Source organism: Silene latifolia, chromosome Y (genome assembly GCF_048544455.1).
Source record: "Silene latifolia isolate original U9 population chromosome Y, ASM4854445v1, whole genome shotgun sequence".
Classification (NCBI taxonomy): domain Eukaryota; kingdom Viridiplantae; phylum Streptophyta; class Magnoliopsida; order Caryophyllales; family Caryophyllaceae; genus Silene; species Silene latifolia.
The window spans coordinates 176,310,363-176,331,077 of record NC_133538.1 but is presented as its reverse complement, the minus strand read 5'-3'; the positions used below and the strand labels follow the sequence as shown (position 1 = coordinate 176,331,077).

The 20,715-nt window shown below is 33.4% G+C and overlaps 1 long non-coding RNA gene across 1 annotated transcript; it reads left to right on the top strand.

Moving 5' to 3' along the window:
• The first annotated feature begins 11,970 nt into the window (after positions 1 to 11,970).
• On the top strand, positions 11,971 to 16,752 carry LOC141626472 (uncharacterized). The gene is made up of 8 exons (XR_012536057.1): positions 11,971 to 12,309; positions 12,408 to 12,581; positions 12,694 to 12,973; positions 13,658 to 13,861; positions 15,460 to 15,512; positions 16,224 to 16,291; positions 16,424 to 16,484; positions 16,603 to 16,752. It is a non-coding gene; the product is annotated as an uncharacterized LOC141626472 (long non-coding RNA).
• Positions 16,753 to 20,715: the final 3,963 nt, after the last annotated feature.

Genomic DNA, 20,715 nt, shown 5'->3' with positions numbered 1-20,715 from the left:
AGTGGGAAGTGCTGTTAATGCTTCTGCCACTGAAGTGCTGAGTGGGAAGTGCTGTTAATGCTTCTGCCACTGAAGTGCTGAGTGGGAAGTGCTGTTAATAGAAAAGTGCTGTTAATGCTCCACTAAAGTGCTGCTAATGACTGCTTCTTTTTACTACATAAACACTCCCTTCACTTCAGAAAAATATAACAACACATCTCTTCTTCTCTTCTCTTCTCCTCTATAATTTCTGGGTGAAGCAAATTCTGTCGTTCCAAGTCTCACAGTTCCGAGTGGGCGAAACTGAGTGGAGACTGTAGTGTTATCCTTGGGGAACTACCGGCACTAGATGATCACCACCACGGTCGTACCGGAATATAGTTTTCAAGGCAGTGGCTTCCATACCACGTCACTACTAATCGGATTATATCTCTTCTGGTTTTCTTGCTTTTCATTGTTACTGCAACGTTTTACTCCAACAGTATATATATTGTTTAGTAGATAGATCTATTGTTAATTCTTTAGCATGTTGGACATATGAATGCTTGGGCCGCAAGACACATTCATATGAGTATAAATTAAACATGATACAAAGTATTCAACAAACGAGTGTAACTATGCTTCTACATATAATGGTGATATAATGACTTCAAAAGTTCAAGGCTTTTTTAGTTTGATAATTTTTTATGGGATTAGTTTACTCATTATAAAATACAATTATTAGAATGAATGTTATGACTACCTCATATAGTTCTGAATTCTCAATCATTTGTATAAGATGTCATATATTCAAACTTATACAATATTTGTAACTAAAATTAAGAAGATTTTTTTATATATATCATCTATATATGCCCGTGCAATTTGCACAGGTCCTAAGCTAGTGTGTATATAATGCTCCACCATCAGGGTTTTGCGCCAAGCATTGATTTTTTTTTTTTTTTTTTCCTATTAGTTAACTTAAATAATGGATGTTGATTTTCTCTTAGCTTGGTATTTGATTCTTAGGGGTCGTTTGGTTACCCACTAAACAATGCAGGAATTTAAATTCATGTGAATTGCAAAATGGGTATGTTATTTGGTTACCCCAATTCACATGAATTGGAAGTTCCCATGAATTCCAATTCCTCCACAATGGAGGAAATTGCTTACCTAGGCCCCCCTAGGTAAATTAGAATGCCTACATGAATTGCACTTCCTTCATGGCAACCAAACATTTTTTTGCAATTCACATAAATTCTAAATTCATGTGTTTTATGACTTCATAGGCAATACAAATTCCTATATGCAACCAAACGACCCCTTAATTTAATTATGGTCTCTAAAACATCACAACCTAATTCTTATTCTTATATAGTTTATTGTTTTTGCAGGTAGAGTATATTTTTTCAACTTTGATTTTGTAATATTCAATCGTCAAATTTGTTTGTATCAACGCCATTTTTTATAAGGTACCATATTTTTATCGTATAATAGTCTACTATAATGTTACAGTTCATATCTTTATATGTTAATAATTTTTATGAAACATTATATTTAATATACGGATTTTACGTATTAATAAATTTGAAGGAGCATACTTGCACTTTTGTAATTTTGTATGCACATGTCTTACCATTAGAATTTTACCTATAGTCGCATTAATAAATTTGAAGGAGCATACTTGCACTTTTGTAATTTTGTATGCACATGTCTTACCATTAGAATTTTACCTATAGTCGCATGTAGGAACTGAATTTTAAACAATCTATCATGAAAACATAAAATATTTATATTAAGTTGTCATATTTAAAAGATTTAGAAATTAGAAATTGCATAGTCGATTTTGAAACAAAATATTTTCAATCAAGTTTTGTATCTTCAATCAAGTTGGTGCAATCAATCAATACATATATATAAAGCAGAAGCTTTTCGAGCGATATTAGAGAGTCCAACTTTTTTAGAATTCCTAATAAGTGTAGATCTAGATTTTTCTTATTAATAATTTATGAAAAAATTATCCTAATCAAAGTAGATCTAATAATTTATGAGAAAGTAATCCTAATAGAAGTAAATCTAATAATTTATGAGAAAAATAATACTAATAGAAGTGGATCTAATAATTTATCAATTATTCTTTACTAAAATAATAATAGAAAAATAACTCTATAAAGAATATTTATTTTAGAAACATTTATAAAGCAAAAAAAATCATATAATAAACGTATAAAAGTGTTAAAATTATATATTTTATAAACATACAATTAATCTTTGTGAGAAAAAAAAAGGATCCTAATTTCTTACAAATAAAAATATTGTCAAAAATCTAATTTGTTCGATTTTAACTACTTAGAAAAACTCGTGTAGTAACAAAGATAATTTTATTTAAAAATTTTTTTGAATATTTAAAACTTACACGAGTTGTTAATTATAACCAAACCCGTAATTGTCTTACGAAAACCTTAGGACAAAACTTATTTTTATTTTTAAAAAAATATTTCAGGAAAAAGTAACATGTCAAAAGGAAAAAAGAAGTAAAGATTAACATTTACTTAACATTTGGCAGAGAAAAATTTCTACAATGACAATAGTAGAAATAAACAACTTCAACGATGGCATGAAATAGTTTTAACACTGATTTACTATACCGTATCAAATGTGTGTGATTAAATTACTAATAATATTCACATCAGATTAAAAACATTTGAGCTACCATTTATAAATACTAAATAAGTCTCATATCGATTTTGTCAAATGAGCCAACAAATTAAATATAAATGAACATAGTCAAGAATTATGATTTTATGCGGGACTAATAATCCAAGAACCAGCTAACTATGAATAAATCAGTGTACGATAAATATATAGAAAAATTGTGAGAATTATATATAATCTACTATTATATCACCGAATTTTTCTTCAAAGCGATTTCAAATTCATATCAAATCCATAATAGACGTTAAAACTGTATTGAATTGCCAAATATACAAAATTATGCGATTACATCAATTTTTACTTTCTAAATTCCAATTCATCTATGTGTTTTTATTCACTTTATTATTTACCGCGGTTTGCGTATTGCTGGTTATTAGACTTATTACTTTGTAATGTACTGATTGTATATTTAAAAGTACAATAGTTTTTACTATAGCTTTTCATTTTATTTTATTTTTTGGAAAATTTCCATTTTGGTCCCTGAGTTTCAGGTTAATTCCACTTTAGTGTCATGAGGTTTGCATAATTCTACTTTGGTGTCCTGAGGTTTCGACTACTTCCCACTTTGGTAACCTGAGTTTTGAATAAAATTTCATTTTGGTGACCTCAAACATATAATAGTCAACCTTTATCTAAATTACATTTTCAGTAAAATAAAGTGCAAAATTGGATATTAAACTGCATACAAATTACAAAATAGTATAATCAACATAATATTGCAAAAAAAAAAAAAATGCCTTTATATTCAAAATATTTTTTTTAGTACTCCCTCCATTCCATTTCAATAAAATACTCCCCACATATATTAGATAAGTGAGAAGATAAAAGATGAATGGAGAGAGTATAAAATACTAAGATTGTTATGTATAGGTCACTAAACAGTTCCAAGACTATACAACTGGATGTACAATGAGTATTGTACATCCAAGATTATTTTAGTATTTTTTCAAATATTTTTGCAAAAAAAAGGTAACGTAATTCAATTTTTAATCTAATCCTTATTTCTCTCTTACTGTTTCCATATTTTTCTAACTTCTCTTCATCTTCCTCCATCATCCAGTTAATGAATCATCTTCTCCCTTAAATTATTATAATTAATTGACTATGCGGAACTGAGCATCATCTTGAAAGAATTTTTTTATCCAAAATTTCCGATGCATGAAAATAGTTGAAGCTCGTATTATTTTTACATTAGCTCGTATTCTTATCTTTATAGCTCGTATTCTTATGTGCTCGTATTTTTAAGCTCGTGATCTTTTTAAGTTCGTGTTCTTTTTACTTTAGCTCGTATTCTTATCTTAATAGATCGTATTCTTATGTGCTCGTTTTTTTAAGTTCGTGATCCTCTTAAACTCGTATTCTTTTTACATTAGCTCGTATTCTTATCTTAATAGCTCGTATTCTTAGGTGCTTGTGTTTTTTAGTTCATATTCTTTTAATAATAGTTCGTATGATTGTTGTAGAAAGTTACCTCAAAGTATTGTTAGATGCATTTTTCCTTCCTGATAATGATATAAATTGCTTCTCGTTCACGAAATATTGTTAGATGCGTTTTTCCTCCTTGATGATGATGTAAATTGCTTCCCTTTCACCATTTTAGAATCAAAATTATGGAGAAGAGAGATTTGTCGACTGCCGTTTAAGAGAAATTTAGAGAAGGGAAAGAAGAGGGTTTGTCGACTGAAGAGAAATCAGAATTAGGGAAAAAGAAGATGCGTAGAATTTATTTTTATTTTTATTGGGCTTAGATAGATATATATAATATATGGGCCTGTTGTACAATGCTACTGTACAACAGGATGTAGGATCCTATTTGTGGTTAAAATGAGAGTTATGGCCTAACAAATAAAAAGAATTTAATGAACCCCGTAAGCCCAATAACTCCTTGTTTACAAATCTAATTAATAAAATTTTACCCTTAAAAAGAAAAAGGAAAAAAAGAACTAAACCCTACCAATAAATTACTCATTTTCGTCGTAACATTCATCCATCCAAACTTTGTTTCTACCCCTTTCCACCGCCACTACCTCACTTTTCACATCTTCAATCTATCTTCAACTAAATCTACAATTATCTCTTATGTATTTAATTAGTTATGTATATAATATAAATAAATCTAACTCATCAACCCATTATTCAAGTATTTCAATGGGTCATTTGGTATTAATTACCACATGATCGACTGATTCTTGTATTTTTTTCTTCCCGAATTTTCGATTTTTGGCTCTTTGAAATACTCACATTCACAGTAAAGAGTAATTTTTATGTAAGGCTCCTTGAAGTATTTTCTTTCACATCAATTTCCCTTTGTTATAGAAATAGTTTATAGATTTCCTTTGTTATAGTTTATAGATATGTTTTCAAGTTTTTGAATTTTTTATTTTATTTTGAGGTAAATAAATCTGATTATGTTCATCCAGTATTAATTATTTTTCGATTTTTAATAAGATGATTTTTTTGTTCACTTTTATATGAATATATTTTTTCGATTTATTTATTTTATATTAGTATGATTAAAATTTATATTCAAATAATTTCTGTAAATATTTACTCCATTTCTTAATAATTTTTTTATAGAGTTTCATTTAAAATTGATTGATAGTTAATTTTTTTTCCGAGCAAATGCATGAAAATTTAAATATGGATAAATCTAAAACTGGTTTTGAGTATTCTTTTGGTTACTATAAGAGATCTAGAAAATGAAAGCATAAGAAAAGAGTGAGTAATTAAATGTTTACATGGAACGTGGGGTTCCTTAAAAAAAAAATTCAATCCCTAAATTTAAGGGACCAATAGGAGCAAGTTAAATGTTTTAGCTTTTATAGATAGGGGATTTTAGATCGAAAGGATAAAATGACCTTTTACCTTCATTATGTGGATATTTTATAAGGAATCCAAATTTGATTTATGTAGGGGGAGAGGCAGTTGATTTAACCATTCCTTTTAGTTATGTAATTGTTGAAAATATTACAAATTTAGTGAAATCAAAAGGATACAAGGACGAGGAAATCAAGATGAAAGTAGAGTAGGGGCATGCGGGCATTAGACATGACATTTTTCTTGCTCGCAAATTACAGAGTAAGACGGTCTCTCAGTATTAGACGGTCCATCTACTAAAAAGAACATCCTTTATTGTTAACAAATGAGTTACATATATTTTTACATAATTGCATCGTTTTAGGGTCTGAGACCGTTTCGTGCAATGATAACTATTCCTTACTCAAATTTACCACAAGTTCCAAGAGGAGTCCTAGAACTTGCAAATTCGATGAAAGATATGTACTGGTTGGATGCAGTTTGTAGGGGAGTTTGGGTTGAGTGCGAAAATCTTGTGTCTTGCTATAGCTTTCGACAGTTTTAAGCTTCCAGCTCCTAATGTTTGGATGGTACTGATTAGATATATATTCCATTAAATAAATAAAATCTAAAGATTAATGTTAGCTAACCTGCTATCACAGGTAAAGTAAATTAGATATTGGCCATTAAGAAGAAAATACATATTCTAGAGTGGCACTAATAGAAAAAAAATTTCTACCATGACAATATTAGAAAAAAAAGAAGTTCTATAATGACAATGAATGTATTTAACTTAATTAACTCTGTTATAGTATAATTTTGTTAAAAAAACTTATCAAATAATATGGAGTAATTTTTTATGGTAAATTTTGGTTTACTCTCACTAACTAACTTTTTATTGTATAAACTAAACACTTCTGTTTGTGTTGGCATAAATGAATGTGTAGACAACTAAAACTCTAGAGTTTGCGTTAGCATAGACTCGGTAAGAATATAAAATCTGCCTTTATACATTTAGACTTTAAATGATTTATTTGCATCATGAATCCAAAGTTCAAATTCTAATAAGTCGGCTTTTGATATATGTACGCTTCTGAATTGTGCTCGTGGTGACATATGCGTTTGTTTGAGTTTAAAATAAATCTTAACACTTTAACATAAATGACTAAACATGGTGACATATGCGTGGTGTTGAAAATGTGACCAACTTAGTGAAAAATGTACCTATGTTTAAGTATGTTTCTCATTATATAAATGTTTATTAGGGTTTAAAACGAATCCTAACATGATAACATAAATGAGTAAACATGGTGACATATGTGTTAGTGTTGAATATGTGACAACCTTAGTTGAGAAATGTACATATGTTTGAGTGTGTTGTAATTTATATTTATGTTTATTTGGGTTTAAAATGAATCTTAACATATTTTACATAAATGACTCAAGATGGTGACAGATGTGTTAGTTTTGAAAATGTGACCGTCTTAGTTGATAAATGTATGTATATATGTTTGAGTGTCTTACTCAATATAAAAATGTTTGTTTCAGTTTAAAATGAATCTTAACATGATAACATAAAGGAGTAAACATAGTGACATGTGTGTTATTGTTGAATATGTGACCACCTTAGTGGAAAAAAATGTACCTACTGATAACATATGTAACCATTACACTGCATGTTTGTTTAGATTTGAATGAATGTTATAGTGATAACATCTAAGAATAAACATGGTGACATATGATTTGTGTTAAAAATGTGACCATCTTAGTCTCGAAATGTAACCCTGATTTAAGTATTGTCATATTAGTTAGAATGTGAATAAATATAATAATGATAACATTTATGAATAAACATGGTGATATATGAGTGTGTTAAAAATGTTATCACCTTAGTCTCGAAATGTAGCCATGTTTTTAAATGTTGTCACATTAGTTAGAATGTAAATGAATGTTATAACGACAACATCTACGAATAAACATGGTGATATATGATTTGTGTTAAAAATGTTACCACCTTAATATCAAATGTAACCATGTTTGGAATGTTGTCATGTTAGGTAGAATGTGTGAATGAATATTATAATGACAATATCTATGAATAAACATGGCGACATATGAAAACGTTACCATCTTTGTCTCGAAATGTGACCCTGTTTGGAATGTTATCATATAATGACAATATCTATGAATAAACATGGTGACATATGAAAATGTTACCATCTTTATCTTGAAATGTGACCCTGTTTGGAATGTTATCATGTTAGTTAGAATGTGTGAATGAATATTATAATGAGAACATCTATGAATAAATGATGACATATGAAAATGTTACCATCTTTGTCTCGAAATGTAGCCTTGTATGAAATGTTGTTATATTAGTTAGAATGTGTGAATGAATATTATAAAGGTAACATCTATGAATAAAGACGGCGACAAATGAAAATGGTGCCACCTAAGTCTCGAAATATAGCCATATTTTAAATGTTACTCCCTCTGAATAATAATGTTTGACCCATCTACGAGTTCACGGGGACTCATCTTTAATGATTAACCAAATCACTGGATCCTGGAAAATCTAAAGTGAAAGACTAGCACCCTATCAGGCTAAGATAGATCAGATTCCTTAATTCTTCGATCAGGTTACTTATTTACACCTGCCTCGCGAATAAAATTAGTTTGCGGACGCTCTTGCAAAACTCGCATCCTTGATTAACATGCCAGACAACATGGTTGAAATGCCTTTGTGCATCGAACGGCGGTCAGAGCCAGCCTATGCACACTTCCTTATAGATGAAGAGAAAAACCCAGGGTAACCTTGGTTCTAGACCATTCTAAATTTCAAGCTTAATGGTATATATCCACCAGATATGGATAAGAGGGGACAACGCGCCATACGCTTACTTGTCTCTCAATACCTCCTCATGCAGGGAGAGTTGTACAAGAGAACACCACTTGGTGTCATCTTGCGTTGCCTTGATCATTCACAGGCACATAAAGTAATGGAAGAAGTTCACGATGGAGAATGCGGTTCTCACATAAGTGGACCTATGATGGTAAAGAAAATTACGCGTCTAGGGTATTACTAGACGACAATGGAGTCAGATTGCATCAAATACGTCAGGCATTGTCATAATTGCCAGATCTTTAAGAATGTGCCACATGTTCCTCCTCAATGCTATATACCATGACATCTCCTTGACCATTTTCTGCTTGGGGAATAGACATCATCGGGAAAATCACTCCAGCTGGGACAGGAGGTCATTGTTACATTTTAGTAGCTATCGACTATTTTACTAAATCGGTCGAGGCAGCATTTTACACTAGCCTTACAGCCAAATATGTGGCAAAGTTCATACAAACCAATATCATTTGTCGATACGGTTGCCCACATGAAATCATCAGTGATAACGGGTCACATTTTCAGGCCGAAACTGAACAGTTGCTAGCCAAATATAAAATCAAGCATCACCATTCCTCACCATATAGACCTCAAACTAATGGCGCGGTAGAGGCAGCTAACAAAAATGTCGTCACGATCCTCAAGAAAATGATCGACAATTATCGCGATTGGCCTAGCAAAATACCCTTTTCGTTGTGGGGATATTGCACGTCAGTTAGGACGCCCACTGGGGCTACTCCTTTCTATTTCACTTATGGCATGGAAGCTGTACAACCAGTAGAGCTAGAGATTCCATCCTTACGCATCTTACTCGAAAGTCAAATTCCAGAGGCTGAATGGAATAGGGATAGTTATGATGAACTCGTCCTCTTGGACGAACGAAGGCTACGCGCATTACATAATGTGCAGACGTATCAGGCACGTATCAAACGAGTATTTAATAAATTGGTCAAACCCAGATATATCAAGGAAGGGGATTTAGTACTCAAGTCAGTCAGAGCTCTCTTACATGTCGATCCACGGGGAAAATTTAAACCTAATAGGGCAGGACCATTTTTAGTCAAGTCCATACTTTCAGGGGGTGCGGTTAAGATCACAGACCTAGACGGGAATGAATTTTCTAATCCGACTAACCTAGACCAATTGAAACGGTACTACCCTTAGAATAGGATAAAACGCGCCTCACGTGACACACTGTGAGATCCCTGAAAAAAATCTCTTTTTTGAAATAAATAGATAATAGGGAGGAGTTGCCGGTAGGTTTTATAAAAAAACATACAAAAATTAGTTTAACGGAAAAGGCCCCTTTTGATCCCTGGTATGGGGACTGATCCGTCACTCCGGTCTGAATCAAAGATTGCGGATTCGGGAGTAAAGGTACGGTCAGGGAATGTGTTAGGCACCCGAACCGCCCATCAAATTGACGGCCTCTACTATTTATTTGTAATATTATATATTTGACGATAATAAAACAAAGAAAATAAAGTTAGAAACAAACTTTATACAGTTATTTACAAGGACAAATTTATTAGGTTAGTCAATACAATAAAATAGAGAAAATAAATAAAAGAAAAAATAAAATAATTAAATAAAAAGAAAGAGTAAAGAAAAAACTTATTTGAATCTGGTACCCTCAGGCTTATCTGGATGTTTGACTATGAATGAATTTCGACTTTGTCGTAAATTAACGGCTCTTATGCGCTTATGTGAAACTGAGACGATTTATTGTGTGTGGTTTGATTTGAAGCTGGGATAGTATATTTGAGACGGTATATTAGAGAGTAAAATTGAATTATTGGGTCGGGTTTTTTTTATCTGGGAATGTCGTATACTTTTTGTGTCTCGTGTTTTTTTAAAGATATACTCCGTACAAGTGTATTTATAGTGGTTTGCTATGGTAGTTTCCGTGGAATTGGAGTTCGACAAGGATAATAATTTTGAGAGTTTCAATAGCCTTCCATCATTAGAACCCGTAGACTAGCCTACAATGGATTTTCTGAAATACCACAACCTTATCTTATTCTCTTGGCTGTGTTTTATCTTTTAGCTTGTCCATTATCTATCTACACAATTCATGTATTTTGGGTTAAACAACACTTCTTTTTATACGTAAATGCATGCCTCCAAATGAATGAATAAATAATCTCTTTATTTTATGTCGATAACCGCAAAACACCCAATTGGATTTGTATGATAATTAGGCTCTTATAATTAGACGTTTTGTTTAGCATTAAGGTGAATTGCCTCAATATTCTTGGGCCTATTAGAAAAAAAAACGACTAGTAAGGTTTGGCTGTGGAATGGTATGTTAAAGTTGAAATAATGGAACGGATATTCACAAATGATTTTATGCCATTTTACTAGTTTCTCGGAAAATAAGTGTAAAGACTCATAAATTATAACATTGTCAATTTTCATTTAGTCATTAAATTTTAACCTCATCATCGGGTACCATTAAGGCTAGGTAGACATTTTGAGGTGTCTACAGAAGCCCCCACTTTGACTGAGTCTGAGTAAGACGAAGGTCAAAGTAGTCTGGTTGGGACAGATAAAGGTTAAAAAACGTACCTGGTCCTCTTATATTACGTGTCTGGAGTAGCTGGAATCTGGAACTCGCTAAGCAAAACTTTTTTTTACTAATCTGAAATGAAGCTGGAACTGGTGCAACAAAACTTTGTTTCGTTGGTTTGAAACTGGCATAGTGAAACTTTGTTTCACTGGTCTGGAACTGATATAGCCAAACTTTGTTTAGCTTGTCTGGAACTGGCATGACAAAACTTTGTTTCGTCAATCTGGAATGGAGCAGGTAAAACTTTGTTTCACCAATCTGGAAACTGGTACGGCAAAACTTTATTTCGTCGGTCTGGAATTTGGTAAAGCAAAACTTTGTTTTGCTGGTCTGGAATCTGGAATAGCCAAACTTTGTTTAGCTGGTCTGGAATCTGGTGGAGCAAAACTTTGTTTCACTTAAGAGTGAACCTGCAAAATTTGATTTCACATTCGAATGCGTGGCAGGGCCCGCCGACCTAGGAGTTCAAAATTTTATTTTGAAAAGGGATTAGAATGTAAAATTTTATTTTACAAACTAGGATGCAAAATTTTATTTCGCAAAAAAGGCAAGTTCAAAAATTTTTATTTTAAGAACTCAGATGCATGTCAGGGCCTGCCGATCAATTGATTTGAAAATTGCAAAATTTTATTTCGCAAAAAGGTAAGTTCAGAAAATTTTATTTTAAGAACACAAGTGCATGTCAGGGCTTGCCTACCAAAAGATTCGAAAATTGCAAAATTTTATTTCGCAAAAGGGAAGGTTCAGAAAATTTGATTTTAAAAACTGAAATGCATGTCAGGGCCTGCCGACCAAAAGATTCGAAAATTGCAAAATTATATTTCCCAAAAAGGCAAGTTCGGAAAATTTTATTTTAAGAAATGGGCTGAAAGAATTGCAAAAGTTTTATTTCGCAAAATAGAGAGGTGTAAAATTTTATTTTACAGGAGCGGGTTTAAAACCGAGTATGTTAGAGTACTTGATTAAAAGACGGGTTGAGAAATTGAGGTGGGCCATTTACTTTGATTTATTATCACATGAAAGCTTCTCCAGCAAGGGAAATCTCATTTCGCTTCTTGTGGAATTAACCTACGCCCAAATTGTCACATTTCTTTTTGATTTTCTCATCAGTTCATTATTGCTCACAAAATTGAGACCTCGATCAACCATTATCTTGCTTCAGGATCGATTTTTCATTGTTGCTAAGGGAAGCTTTCATCAATCATACTTGTTGTTGTAACGTCGCCATCGTTCCAACTCCACTGGTGACAAGGCGACTGACGACGGAGCGCCATCAAGACTGATGTCTCCTGATATCAGATGAGATCAGCGGTTTTGTGCCGCTATTTAAGGCTCCGATTGGCGACCGGCTGACTGATGGAGTCCCGTCGAAGTAAGTGGTTATTTTTTTTTTGTCGATTGATTTCGAATTTATACTCTTTAAATGATTGCTCAAATGTACTATCCTGATATGGGACGAGATCATCGTAGGTTTGCTGCTGTAGCCATCGTCTGAGCACTAGATTGGCAACGAGTTGACTGATAAAGGAGCACTGGCGGTTGTCGATCCTGCTAGCTCATGAGATAGAACGATATCAGCGGAGATGTGCCGCATTTTGAGCACCCGATTGGTGACCGGATGACTTATTACGGAGTACCATCAACGTAGGTGTGTTTTTTTTTGTTGATGATTTTCAATTATTGCTCTTTAAATGATTATCTTCACATTTTCCATTAGTTTCAAGCATACTATCCTGATATGGGACATAATTGACAGTTGATGTGCCGTCATAGCCATCGTTCGAGCCCCGACTGGCGACAAGTAAATTGATAAAGGAGCATCGTCGAATCTTTTGTCTCCTGATGTGGGATGGAGTTTGGCGTGGTTTGCGCCAGTTGTGCCATTATAACCATTCTTTGAGCACTAGATTGGCTGACTCGTAAAGGAGCACCGTCGGTGGTTAATCTTGCTAGCTCCTGATATAGAATGAAATCAGCGGGGTTGCGCCGCTATAGCCCATATTTGAAATCCCGATTGGTGACTGAGCACAATTGAAGTAAGTGCTTCGTATTCTTTGTTGATTGACTTTGAAATTATGCTCTTGTTCTCTTTTTCCTATTTGTCGACTAAATTAAGTTGTGTGCTTGAATAGTTGAGTGCTTACGATGCATGCCGTAGAATTCTTATGAGGTATGCTGTAGACTGCTTATGATTCTATTAATGCAAGATGCTAATGTACTTACAGCAATAGAGACACACACTAGCTAATTGACAATGGATTCTTTTCCTAAAATAGACAATAGACACATGACACACCGAATTACTAGCCCGGTTTCTTTTCAAATTAAAACGTGCTATTGAGCATGATCTGGGAAAGGGACGAAGTACTCTAATCCTAGCTTTTTAGGTGTTATATGCCTATTGAACCTTCATTTCTTTGTAAGTCCTTACAACTTTTGGGTCAGGGTTGTCGTCTAAATGTAGTCAAACATATGCGCTGAGTGTTTCCCTATGCCCCTGGGTCTTAACTGAAACTCTTCACTCTGTGTTTTGTGGTAGCCCCCTGTTTAGGTATTTTCTTTTCCTTTTTTTTTTCGACTTGGAATTTGAGATTTTTCTTTTAAAATGAGTTTTGCCTTCTTTATAGTAACACGGTTTTCTAATTAAGCAAAACTAATAGCATAGAAACAAAATACTATTGTGACCGTATAAATTTAGTGTACATCCCCCGAATTCTTAGATGCTAAACGAGGGTGATAAATGGAATGGAGTAGAAGGTTCTATGGTGTTAGAAGACACTGGAGATCTGTGTGCCTCTCTCACTCACCTAAATGAATGAAAGGATCGTCCCAAGAAGAATGGAGACAATGGAACTGTGAATTGACTCGTCCGAGGAATGAAAAAAATGACTACGCTGCAATTTTCAATTGCATCTTTAACTAGGGTATTTTTTTCTCTTTTTTACTGGAATTTTTCTTTGTCTTGTGAATTTTTGAGATTTTTGACATTGGATTAAATTGCAACTTCGGTTGGATTTTTTTTGTCTTGTGAATCTTTGGGATACTGGATTATAAATTGCACTTTAGCTGGATTTTTTTTGTCTTGTGAATTTTTGAGTCTTTTGACACTGGAGTTGTATCTATTAGAGATCATACTCTTTTGTCTTTGACTTTTTGAGACTTTTGACACTAGAGTTGATCGCAACTTTGACTGGAATTTTTGTTTACTTGTGAGTCTTTGGTGTGAGTATTTTTGAGCTTGTATTGTTATTTGGACTCACATCTTAAGTTCATTCTAAGGGACTAGTGGTCACCTATAAAACAGCACGGAGTGCGCGCTCCCGTGACTTATTTGGTAAGTTTGGGCACGGGTGTTCTAGGAATATGGTTTGAATATTTTTGAGCTAATTTTCTAGCGCAAATGAGAATGGATGACAATAAATGACGAAATGGCCGATCATATGAGATTGTGATCATCTAGTAGTCATTTGAGATATGGGAAATTAACAAATTTGGTAGAAAGCAATTTGTGCTCATTTGGTAATCATTTGAAATATGGGAAATTGACATATCGGGTAGATAAAGGGTTGTGCTCATTTAGATTGGTAGTCATATGAAATATGAAGAATTTGACAAATCGGGTAAAAAGACAGGGTCTCCAAACCTAGAGGTCACCTAGCTAGAGACACGGCGATCAAGGAATTATCACACCACAGAGATGGAAAAGATGGTCAAATGCACGCCCTCGTTTAGGCTGATTCTAAGAGGTCGATTGATCTACACTAAAGAGATACGTCCTAAAGTATTTCGAGTCTATTCCACTAGTTAAGGGTAAAAAGTAGAACAAGTAACTAGTAAAAATGACATATGCTCTTTTTTCTTTTATTTGATTCAAAAAAGGACTTGGATGGTCCTATTTTAATTAGACACTTACGTAAACTAGTGTTTTTTTTAGGTAATGTCAGGAACACTCGTATGACATTATATGACTATAAGAGTGAATTTTCTTATTCTATTGACATGTTTGTTCTTATTCTTAATTAATTTTTTTATATATATGCAACTAATGCAAGTGAGAAAGGGCTTGGATGGTCCTACATTTTAATTAGACACCGGCAATGAAAACTACATGTCAGTTTGTATTACCTAGTCTTCCTGTACCTTTCTTTTGTTCCCAAGCTAGAGTGGCTATTAAAATTAGGGTCTCGTTTACTCCTCCCTATCCCGGATCATGACATTGTATCTTTTAAAAAACGATTTTATAGTGAACAGAACTAAAATGGAGTAATACGGCGAGTGCAGATGCAGAACTCCCTATATAATGAAAATATTATTCACTTAATGCTATATAAGACTTGAATGTAAGTACCTATTTTTTTTTTACGTGTTCATAATTGTCATTGTACTATTGCTTATTGGACTTGTGCTATATGCAAATGCTGAGAGAATATGCTGCTATTGCCTAGATATGAGATATGCATGCGGATAAGACTTAATGCAAGTACTCTGATCTTAATTCCTTTTGACACATTCGTGCTGACAGATGGAGATATATTATGATACGTCTATTTGCAAACACTTGAGAGGCAGACGAGGGTAATGGTAGACCTGGCAAAAGTATACCGAACCCGAAAAACCGATCGAAAATACCTGAATCGACACCTGACCGTACATCCGAAAAATATAACTGAACTTCACCCCGAAACCTGAATCGACCTGAATTGATTCAAATCGAACCGAATTTGTAATACCCGAAATAGACCCAAAATCGAATGAACCTGAACTGTTTCAATCCGAATTGTTTTAATCCGAACCGATATATACCCGAACCGATTTTAACCCGTATATTGGTGACTGAAACCCAACTTTGAAACCCGAAATGACCCGAATGTACCTAGGCGTCACTTCTAAGGTGTCTTTTAGTACATGAGTATCGCCCATTTGACGTCAATGAATTAATATTATATCATAGTTATACAAAAAACCATTATATATTGCTTTTAAAAAAAAATTATTTGTATTATATCCAATGTTTTGAATAAAGATTTAAACCCTTGACATCCGATCCGATAATGACCTGACTCGAATCTCATCTGCTGTGATATTGACCCGACCCGAACCTTATTTGCTTCGATATTTACCCGACTAAACGAACCGACCCGAAATATCTACAACCGATTAAAAGTGGAAACTGAATCCAACCCGAGTTGAACCGAACGGAAATCGAAAAAAAAGATAAACCGAAATAACCCGATCCGAAAGAACCCGAACCGAAACTGATCCGATTGACCCGTTTGCCACCTCTAGGTAATGGAATTGCAGGACCTGGAACTATGGGTTGGAACTATGAGCCTGGAGTCCTGGACCGCCTAAATGTAAGTACTACACACTGTACTGATGAAAGCAATGGTTTTATGGAGTGCATATGTCGAACTAACCCATGAACTAAGTGATGCATACAAGACTTAATGTAGGCATTGGTTTTTTTTCACATGTTACATGTGCAGGACTGACAGACGGACTGTCGCATGGACGGACTGGCTTGTGAACTAGCTAAATGCAAACATGGTAAGCTGATGAGTGGACATACTAATGTCCTATGATGTTTCCCTAAATGTTAGGATTATGTACATAAAAGACTGGTGAATGTAATGCCTAATGAGGGTATGAAATCTTCTACAAACAGACGCAAGAGAAGTGCGGGATGCTATATGCAAACGCGGGGACATGGTGAAGTTTACACGTGATGCTTTTTATATTTACATGATGAAAACCTATGTATGTAAGGACTCAGTGCAAAGTTTTGACCAAATTCGTTAATGTATATGTACGTTCACGACGCCTATTGTGGTTAGTGATAGCTGAGACACGTCAATCTGTAGATATTAAAAATTCGTTATATGCAAGACGTATAATAGAAATCATAAATGGCGCATAAACACTAAGAGTTAAGGCACACATAATAATATGACTTATACAGTTATACCAAGGATCTTCGGGCTCTATGGTTAGGTTTACGGGTTGGAAATTTGGGTACTCACGACATTAAAATACCCGAGGGTATCTCTCGCTTTTGTGGTCACCCAGTCATATGGACCAAGCGAGTTGCCAAAACACGACGTCATGAAGTGTAAAATACGTGTAAGGCCTAGTCGGTCGAATGGACCTTCTAAGTATACATCGTACTTTACCGAAGGTAAATCAGGGTAGCTTAAGATGGCGTAATATTGGCTTACGGAGAAGCTACGCCTTTTTTTTTTTGTCTCAGAATAATATACAAAAAATCGAAAAACAAATTAAAAATAAGCACGGGATGGGGAAAAATAATGATAAGCAAGAGTCCACACAAACAAGTTATTCAGTATAACTTCATGGCTTCTTGTTTTGACCATCATGTTACTTCCAATACTCAAACAAGCATGCAATCAGTATTTTCTTCTAATCAACATGCGTTAGTTGTGCACGAAAGGCGAAAATGACGTCTAATTTATATTATTACAATTAAATTTTAAGTCTTACCCTCTTAGTAAGTCCCCAGCGGAGTCGCCATTGTGAGATCAAAAAAAAAAAATTTCCTTTTTGAAATAAATAGATAATAGGGAGGAGTCGCCAGTAGGTTTTATAAAAAAACATACAAAAATTAGTTTAACGGAAAAGACCCCTTTTGATCCCTGGTATGGGAACTGATCCGTCACTCCGGTCTGAACCAAAGATTGCGGATTCGGGGGTAAAGGTACGGTCAGGGAAGGTGTTAGGTACCCGGAGCGTCCATCAAACTGACGGCCTCTACTATTTATTTGTAATATTATATATTTGACGATAATAAAACAAAGAAAATAAAGTTAGAAACAAACTTTATACAGTTATTTACAAGGACAAATTTATTAGGTTAGTTAATACAATAAAAATAGAGAAAATAAATAAAAGACAAAATAAAAGAATTAAATAAAAAGAAAGAGTAAAGAAAAAACTTATTTGAATCTGGTACCCTCAGGCCTATCTGGATGTTTGACTATGAATGAATTTCGACTTTGTCGTAAATTAATGGCTCTTATGCGCTTATGTGAAACTGGGACGATTTATTGTGTGTGGTTTGATTTGAAGCTGAGATAGTATATTTGAGACGGTATATTAGAGAGTAGAATTGAATTATTGGATCAGGTCTTTTTGTGTCTGGGAATGTCGTACTTTTTGGACAAATTATATCCTACTCCCAAGAGTAGGGAGTAAGATACATCCATGGTAGTTATGGGCAAAAAAAAAAAAATGAAAAAAAAGGAAAAAAAAAAACTACCCACTACATCTTTCACAGTACCTTTTTTTCTCTTTTATAAATTACTCAATTTATCAAATTTAAAACCTTATTGAATTTATTAAATTCGTAGTTTTCTTTCGTCTATTTGTATTCGAGTTTTATCAAATTTACAGTTCATAGTCATCAAATTAGACCGATATTCGCTAAATTCAAAGTGAATATAACAATGTCATAAAATGAATATCACATTACATAACAGACGTTCATCAAATTACACTATCATATTCAATTAAGTTAACGTGAATATAATAGTATCATAAGGTGAATATCACACTAAATACTACATATTCATCAAATTATATTATCATATTCACTAAAATCAAAATGAATGAAATAGTGACTTATGATGAATATCACACTTGATAAGACATATTCATCAAATTAAATTATCAGATTCACTAAATTTTGAGTGAATATGATAGTGCCATATGATGAATATCACACCTGAAACCACAAATTTAATCATAAATATTGAGAGATAAAACATAAAAACTCAATTTAATTTACGGTATTATACAACTTTTAGGGTTTAATGTAATTTTAACACAAACCCGATAAATTAGAATTTAATTAATCAAAACACGAAGTAATTTTAACACATACCTGATAAGTTAGAATTTAATTAATCAAAACTCGAACCAAGATTACAAAACCACTGTGTTGGATGGAAAATTAAATTTTATGGACGATTTTTTTGATAGAAACAGAAGACATAGTTTGAAACAGGAGAAAGAAAGAGTTTATGGAAAGTGATAATTGTTAAGTAGTGGGGACTTTTTTTTTTTTTTTTTTTTTTTTTTTTAATATTGGGAGTAGAAAGTACCATACACCTGGATGTATAGTATAAGAATTGTACATTTTGTGTCTCGTGTTTTTTTAAAGATATACTCCGTACAAGTGTATTTATAGTGGTTTGCTATGGTACTTTCCGTGGAATTGGAGTTCAACAAGGATAATAATTTTGAGAGTTTCAATAGCCTTCCATCATTAGAACCCGTAGACTAGCCTACAATGGATTTTCTGAAATACCACATCCTTATCTTATTCTCATGGCAGTGTTATCTTTTAGCTTGTCCATTATCTATCTACACAATTCATGTATTTTGGGTTAAACAACACTTCTTTTATACGTACATGCATGCCTCCAAATGAACGAATAAACAACAATTCCTTTATAGGACCATCCTATGCTATAGGACGGGTCCAATAGAAGAAGTTAGCCCAAATTAATTGAAAACCCTCTATTCCTATGTAAAGCACCAAAGTGTGATAAACACTACCTACCAGTGATATCTCCTCATCGCACCGCTACCTCCACCAACACGAGCACCACCAACACCTCCATCACCATCACCTATGTCTACACCGCCCCAACATCATTTACAACCATCGTCATCAATATTAGCGGTCCACTTTCTTTCTCCTTCCACATATAATCACACTATATATAGAAGATGAACATTGGCAATGGCGATGAACACCAAGTACAATCAGGTTTGGTAAATTGATCTTGAAAGATCAAGAATTAAAATTAAAATTGATGCTTCTAAACCATAACTGACTATTTTATCTTGAATACTCACTTTTTTTATTTTGAGAACTTTGAAAATTTCATGTTAAAAATTACATTTTAAATTAGCTCAAAACATTTACATATATCTTGTGATTTACCTTAGTATTTCATTGGGAAATATATTTTGTTTAGCAACTGAAAGTTTTAATTTCAGAACTTACAATTTTAGTTTCAAAACTTCATATAATTATGATGGAAAATTGTTATTCTTTTCTGTTGAAATCTTAAAGTTTTTACTTTACTTTTGTGAAACATGGTTTTTAGTTTTACGACTAACGATTTTAGTTTAACAACTTACTGGTTTAAGTAATGTCGTTGTTTGGGGTCGGGGTGGAAATCGCCGTCCATACTCCATAGGTGTGGCCAGAATGCTGGGTCAAGACAAGAAATTCATGATTATGGGCATGGGTGGCATAGAGGTTGGATTTGAGTTGTTCAGGGAGAACGCAAGCAGTAGAGGAGAAATAAAGAAAGGAGAGGTGAATTAAAGTTTGGGCTTATTCATAATTGGACCCGTCTTACTCTAAGACTGGTCTTATATAATAATTAGTGTAATCCTAAATAATCACTTTATTTTATGTCGATGACCGCAAAACACCCAATTGGATTTGTATGATAATTGGGCTCTTATAATTAGACGTTTTATTTAACATTAAGGTGAATTGCCTCAATATTCTTGGGCCTATTAGAACAAAAACGAGTAGTAAGGTTTGGCTGTGGAATGGTATGTTAAAGCTGAAATAATGGAACGGATATTCACGAATGATTTTATGCCATTTTACTAGTTTCTCGAAAAATAAGCGTAAAGAGTCATAAATTATAACATTGTCAATTTTTATTTAGTCATTAAATTTTAGTCTCAGCATCGGGTACCCTTAAGGCTAGGTAGACATTTTGAGGTGTCTACACAC